Below are 7,423 nucleotides of genomic sequence, written 5' to 3'. Positions count from 1 at the left end.
CAGGAGGAACCTGCATCCCAAAATCCCATCCAAATTCCCATCAACCAAATATTGCTGAGAGAAAACTGCATCCCAGAATCCCATTATCTAAATATGGCCAGGAGGAAACTGTATCCCAAAATTCCATCCCAAATCCCATTAGCCAAATATGACCAGGAGGAAAGTGCATCCCAAAATTCCATCCCAAATTCCATCAACCAAATATTAACAGGAGGAACCTACATCCCAAAATTCCACCCAAACGTCGCCGGAAAGAAACTGCATCCCCAAATTCCATCCCAAATTCCCATGAGCCGCTAGAGGGCCCAAAAATTTTACCAGAGGTTTTTCCCTCCTGAAATGAACTCCAATTCCCCATTTTTTTTTTTTTTTTTTTTTTTTTCCCCCGTGTGGGAAGGAGGAGCGAGGCGGGAAGGGAACGCTGGGGGTTAATAAACAACTCCCGGCTCCGGAATTATTGATGGAAGCGGGAATGAGGCACGGTGACATTTAAAGGAGGAATTTGTGCTCCACAAATCCGAGCGTGACTGACAGAGCCGGAGGCTCCGGAATCAATACAAATAACCCCAACCTTAATTCCTTGATCCCGGGGAAAACAGCGCATTCCAAGCGCTCCCAGAAACTCGGGATCAGCCTGCTGGATGCTATCGACTGCCCGGGAGCAAGGACAATTAGGATGTTCCTCAGGGATGGGGCTTTTCCTGATGTTTCCCTGGCTCCTGTTCCCAAAATGCCAGGCTCCTTTTCCAATATAAAGGGAGATTTTCCCGGGATCATCTCCTTTCAGGAATGACTTCCTGGTGCCTGGGGGAGGTGAGGGGAAGGAGAGGTTGGATCTCCCTCGGCATGTGGGAGAATCCAGCCCCTAAGCCGTGGAAAATCACATCCCAAGCTGAGGTATCCCATAAACGTCGGGAGCAGGGATTCTGGGATAACTCCATCCCGTGTCCCCATGGATACCTGGATCAAGGTGGGAGAAGGAGAATCATTCCTAAAACGGCATTCCCAGCTCTGGGAATGTCCACCAGCACCACAAATCCCAGGAATCTCCATCCCCACCCCCTCCATTTCGTATGCATCCTTTGGAATTTTGTTTGGAGTTCCTCAGGACCAGCGTGGCCAACGATGCCTTTGGGAATCTGAGATCGGAGGAATTTTCCAGCCCCACACTCCCTACGCTTTTCCTTCCTTTTAGAAAAGCCAGGAAGGTCTCCCTGGCATCCCTGGGATCGTGGCTTTGGAATTCCCATCCCGCCCCATTCCCGATGGGAAACACACCTTAATTCCCTGTTCCCACAAAACCACGGGCACCTGACATCCCCAAACTCCCAAATCCAAGAGCGGGAGCACCTCGGGAGCTTATCCAGCTTTTTCCTGGTGTAAGTACAGTATTTCTCTGGGAATTATGGCCGCTGGAATTCACCCGGCCTTGTCCTTGCTCCCATAAAAAACCGGGAGCCGACGGAAATTATGGGATCAAATCAAGCCTTCCTTTGATTCTGACCCTACAGCCACGAGAGTCCCAGAGGGTCCTGCTTTTTTCCTTCCCACTTTCCCTAATTTATGGCTCATTCCCTCTTTTCCAATCAAGCTGGCCGGGGGCAGCTGCTCCCTATCCCGAGAGCCGCCATAAACCATGGATAACATTCCAGCTTCCCGGTTGCTGTGGACAGAAAAAAAAAAAATCCTTTAAGGGAGAGGGAATGGGGATCCAGGGGGTGGCAGGAGGAGAAGGATTGGCTCAACAGATGGAATTTCATTCCCCCTTTTTTTTCCCTGAAAGTGGGGTGGGAATATCCAGAGGGATCGAAATCCCGAAAAAAAAATCCACTCCAGGGTTAAATCCAGCTGTTTGTTCAGTGGGAAAAACATCCTTGGGAAGGTGGGAATGGTGGCAGGTGCGAGCTTGGACTGGGAAAATCCAGGAAAAGAGCAGCGTGTCCCAAAATTCCTGGATTTCTTCCTATTCCAGGAAAAAAAAAAAATAATATTTCCACCTCTTCCCATTTTGTCGCTCTTTTCTGGGATAGGGGAGGATCAGAAAATCCCACAGAGCTGCCTCCCGAATTTTCTTCTGGAGAAACAACTTCCCCCTGGCAACTCCTCTTCCCAAAATCTCCCTCCAAAAATCCTTGGGAATGATCCTGAACTGCTCTTTGCTTCCAAAAATCCATCCCAAAAAGCCAGGGCTCTGCTTGGGTATTTCCAGCTAAATACTCAGGAATGGAATTCCTAGGGATTTGTGGGAAGAAATTTTCAGGGATATTTCCATGAGAGTTCCCAGACCCCACAGAAATTCCAGGTGTCTTTAAAATCCTGTCCTTACTCATTTTTTTTGGAGTCAAATCTGGTGCCCGGAAGGATTTGGGAATTTTGAAATCTTTTTTTCCCGTGAAAAATTAAAATGGGGGGATGTTTTGTTTAATTTGGAATTTTTAATTAATTTAAATTATTATTAAACTATTTTATATTTTATATTATTATAATTTTTAATTAAATTTAAAGAGTTTTAAATTAATTTTTGTGAGTTTGGGATTTTTAAAAAATATTTTTTAAATATTTCCTGGGTTAAAAATTGGGAATATATCGGGATATTAGGAATGATGTTTTGAATTAAGTCTAAAAATCAGGAGCACTCCCAATATTCCAGAACACCCCCACGTGCTCCATTTGGCTTTTCCTTCACTTCCAGACCCCCAAAAAATTCATTATTCCCAGGAATCTCCAAGCAGATTCCTTGTTCTCTTCTCACTGGGATGCGACTTGGGGCCCAATATCCTGGGAGGAGGAAATTTGGGATCCAGGTGTTGGAGCAGGGACACAACCCCGGCTGAAATTCCTTCCAAAATCCAAACCCAGGAGGGTCAAAAGTTCACCCAGCAACTCCCGGGAGTTGTTGTTTTTTTTTTTTTTCCTTCCTGCTTGGAAAAGGGTGAAGGAAAGGGAGAAAGAAGAAAAGAGGGAGAAATCCAATAAATGCCGGGGTGGGAAGGGAGAGGGGCCGGCGGTGGGAAAAGCAAACAAGGAGGGAAAAGGGAACAGGAGGCACGGAAAGGTCCAGGATGGAAAAGTGGGGACACACAGGAGAGGGGCTGGGAATGGGAATTTGAGGGAATGGGAATGTGAGGGGTTGGGAGTGGGAATATGAAGGTTGGGAAGTGGGAATGTGAGGGCGTGGGGAGTGGGATGAGGTTGATATTCCATGTGCGTCCCACCTCACAGGCTGCACTTCCTTATTTTTCCCCCTTCCTGTTCTTTTTTTTTTCAGGAAAAATCCCCCTGGATGCATCCCAAAACCTCTGCTTTGCCAGAAGTCATCCTGCTCCCACAACAAAAAAATGGGATCAAAGCTGCAAAACCCCTGGAATTTCGCCCTGGATATGGCCAGAGCCAGGAATGACCACGGGAGAATCCCAAGGAAAACCCTCTGGAGTCACCGGGAATGCAGGGAGGGAGAGGTGGAATTAAAAACTGGATCAGAAGCTGTTTCCTAACAGAATTCCAGCCCCTCATCTCCATGCCACCCATGCCAGCATTCCAAGGATAACTGGGAGAAGCTCCGTGCTCCATCCTGGAGCCCTTTCCACGCTTCCCAGTTTTTCTGGGAACAATTCCCGGGATGAGCAGAGCCCTGCTCCTCTCCCGGCATTCCACAGTGTCCATGTGCAATTCCAAGGCTTTATGGCTCCCCCACGGAGCCTTCCTTGGAGCTCGATTATCCCGGGAAATGGAGCCTTTATGGACTCCAGCTGGGAAGTGGGACATTAATGAGCCCTCCTTGGCACAGCTCCATATGTTTTCCGCCTTCTCCCGAGATCCCGGTTTTTTTATGGTGACATTTATTTCATGGAAATGAGCCTGGGAATGAAGATCCATGGCCCTTCCTGGAGATTTGCAGGAATCGCTTTCCCACTGCCACGGATAAACCTGGAAGGGAGAAGGAAAACACAGCTGGGTATTCCCTCTTCCCACCTTGCTGGGAATTCGATAAACTCTGGGATTTTTACATTTTGGGGGGAGTTTTCCCCGATTTTTCTCCCATTAAAACACCACAACTTTCCCGAAGCCAAACTCCCGATTCCAAGAGAATTTGCTGCCCGAATGTTGGCGTCTCCAAATGCAAATTTCCTTGGAAATCACCTCCAGCTTTTCTTCCTAGCAGGAATTCCACCTCCAACAATAAATCCCGAGGTGCTAATTCCTTGTTTTTATCTGAAAGGACCTTTCCTTGGATCCCACTGGGTTTGGAATACAATGGACAATCCAGGGGCAAATCCAGGTGAACAAAGGGAATTTGGAGATAAAGGGATGGATGAACTCCCGGGAGGAGAAAACCTGGAGCTGGGAAGACTTCCCAGGCTCTTCAGAGCCATTCCAGAGGTGCAGAGGGGCAAATCCATCGGGAATGGGGGGGGATTGGGATCCCTCTGTGACCTCTGGGAGATATTTGGGATCTTTTTGTCTCTTCCACCTGGAAAAACCTTGGAAAAAGGTCAAGGATCGAGTGTGGGATGAGCCTGGCACAGCGACTCCTTCCCAAATCCCGAATTCCCTATCCCATTTTCCCACCGGTGGCCTCAGTTAAACCAGCACGAGTTCCTCAATCCCAATCCTTTCCAAGGCTGTTGACTTCCCAGAAAAGCAGGAAGAGGAGAAAGCCGGGAATTGGCTGCTCCCTCTGCTGCCCGAAAGGCAGGAGAGGGCGGGTGTGGGGCGGGAATTCCATCCAGCTTTAATTGATCCTGGATTTGAGCGTATTCCAGGTCACTGATCACACACCCAGTCGGAATCTGGGGAATAAAGGAATTCTTTCCATCCCTTCGTTTGCTTTCTCCCTAATAAATCTTTATCCTGATTTTAGGGGATCGCTTCCCTTCCTGCTTTTTTTTTTTTTTTTTTTTTTTTTTTTTGGGAAAAATACACCTGGATACAGCCCAAACCCTCTGCTTTTCCACACCGGCCTTGGGAATGCAGCTTTGCCAGGAGGCATCCCTATCCCACAGGAGAAATGGGATCAAACCCACAAACCCCATGGAATTTCCCCTGTGGATTCTGGGATGAAGCTCCCTTGGACTCTTGGAGGATCTGGAATCACTGGGAATGCACGAAGGGAGAGGGGATATTTCCAAGCAGGAAAAGCTGGATCTGCTCCATCTTTCCCAATTCCAAGAAATGTCCCTGTCCTAGAGCAGCCCAGCACATCCCAGATCTCCCAGTTTTCCATCTTTTCCCTCTCTGGAAAGCAAAAGCAGAGGATCAATGGGGAAATATTCAGCCAAGGAGTAAATCCAGCTTGGATGGGGCTTGGGAATGGTGGAAATTGTTCCTCTCCATGGCAAGGAGTGGGAATGGGATCGTCCTTAAAGTCTCTTCCCACCCAAACTCTTCTGGGAATTTATATGGGAAAAAATTCCGAATTAGGAGAAAAAAATACAGAGACTAAAATCCTTTATTCGGAGAACAGGCAAAGAAAGGGTTAAATTCCACCTGCTCTGGATCAAACCAGGGATTTGGCTTTTCCAAACACAGAAATAGGGGATATTCCAGGGTGGCAATCCACGTTGGATAACGGGAAGTACTTGGGATTTTCCCTCCCGTGTTGTGAGACTTAAATTCATTGCCAGGAATTCTGGCCTCAATCCCAAAAACTTCAATCCCTAAAATGCCGAGATCCCACAGAAACAGCATTCCCAAGCTGAGGAATATTTCCCTCTTCAAGAAACGCTCCCAGAAGTTTTCCCAACCCATTTCTGTTATTTTTCCCCCCCTATTTTTTTTCACTGGAAAACAAAGTTCCAAAGACATCCTGGTGGTTTTTTCCCCTGTTTTCCCAGCCTCCATCCCGTTTCCCCCGGTGTTTAATCCTCCTCATTTGGATGATTTGCATCCCAATTTCCCGGTTTTGTCCTTCCCTTCCCGAGCGTTTGTTCCCGCTGATCCAAGGGCATCGCTTCCATCTTTCCCAATTTAATGATATTTATCCACCATCGCCTGGGAGAGGAATTGGCCGGAGCTCAATTTGGCAAAATAAATCGGGATCGCTTCCAGGATAATCCCGCGGAACACATGGAATTTAATGTCCCCTTTTAATGTCCCCATCTGCAGCCGTTGTCCTTGGGATAAAACCTGGATGTTGCTTCCCAGTTCTCCTTGTGGAATTCCACTCTCTGTCCCAACTCTCTGCTTGCTCTTCCCACCAGGGCACTTTGGTTGTTTTTCCCCGGATTTTCCAGATGATCCAGCAGCTGGATCCGTGATTTCTCCTTAAATCCACTTTGTGCTGAAGTCACCAGGGCGATGGATCTTGGAATTCCAGCATGGGTTGGGATGGAAGGGAGCCTGTGGATCATTTCCCTTCAGGTATCCCAGGTTGTTCCAAGCCCTGTCCAACCTGGATTTGAGCATTTCCAGGGATGGGGTAGCCATGGCTTTTCTGGGAAAACTCTGCCAGGGCCTCCCCATCCTCACAGGGAGGAATTAATTCCCAATATCCCATCTAACCTTGGCAGTGGGAAGCCATTCCCTGTATCCCATCTCTCCATCCCTTATCCCAAAACCACACCCTGTTTGCACCAAAGACTCAGCCCCATCCCAAAAAATCCCCTCGGATGGTGCAGATCGGAATCCTCCTCCCTTTGGGGGAGCTATCCCGATTTTTGAGACTCAAATCCACATTTTTTTCTCCACAGGGTTGAAACTGTGGGAGCCAAGCGCTTCCTTCAGCATCCACAGCATTATTCCAGCTGCAAGGCTGGATTTTTTTTTTTTTTTTTTTTTTTTATTTTGGAAAAGCAGGATACTCCCTTGCTCCTTCCAGCTGGGAGAAGAGGCAGCATTCCCATTCCTATTCCCATTCCCATTTCCATTTCCATTTCCATTTCCCATCCCAGCGCTGCCGTTCATTCCCAAAGCTGCTCCTGGGATTTTTGCGCCACTTCTCCCACCTCAAAGTTCCTTTTTTTGGGATTCGATCCCAATTTTCTGCTGTGGCCAGGAGCCTGGGATAAATCTTGGAACGGGGAATAAAAACCCGGCAATTCCTCATGGAAGCAAAGAAAGCCACTAGAGGGACCTTCGGGCTGAGCCACAGCGAGGTCACACCCCGGTTTGGGGTGGGGGGGGACATCCCAAATTTCCCCTTTTCCCTCCCCTCCCGCTGCTCCAGGGTTATCCCACAACATCCCAAGCGTTTGTTTGGGATCTCCCAATTAATTCCCTAAAAAAACAAAACAAAACAGGAGCGCGTTTTATTTCCCTGTTTAATAACTTCCCTCAGCTTTTTCCACGTAAGGAACCTTTGGGGGGGAGCTTTCCTTTTTTTTTTTTTTTTTTTCCCCACCCCCTTTTCTTCTCTCTCCCTGACCACTGAAAGCTTCAAAAAAAAAAAAAAAAATTAAAAAAAAAGTAAAAAAAAAAAAGGCAG

At 47.6% G+C, this 7,423-nt stretch overlaps 1 long non-coding RNA gene across 1 annotated transcript; it reads left to right on the top strand.

Moving 5' to 3' along the window:
- Positions 1-511: 511 nt before the first annotated feature.
- LOC148224165 (uncharacterized) lies at positions 512-4,821 on the top strand. The gene is made up of 2 exons (XR_015802105.1): positions 512-1,379; positions 3,269-4,821. It is a non-coding gene; the product is annotated as an uncharacterized LOC148224165 (long non-coding RNA).
- Positions 4,822-7,423: the final 2,602 nt, after the last annotated feature.

The sequence above is a fragment of the Sturnus vulgaris genome, chromosome 3, assembly GCF_052056855.1.
Source record: "Sturnus vulgaris isolate bStuVul1 chromosome 3, bStuVul1.hap1, whole genome shotgun sequence".
Classification (NCBI taxonomy): Eukaryota; Metazoa; Chordata; class Aves; order Passeriformes; family Sturnidae; genus Sturnus; species Sturnus vulgaris.
The sequence above is the reverse complement of the archived record's forward strand: the minus strand, read 5'-3'. Positions and strand labels throughout refer to the sequence as shown.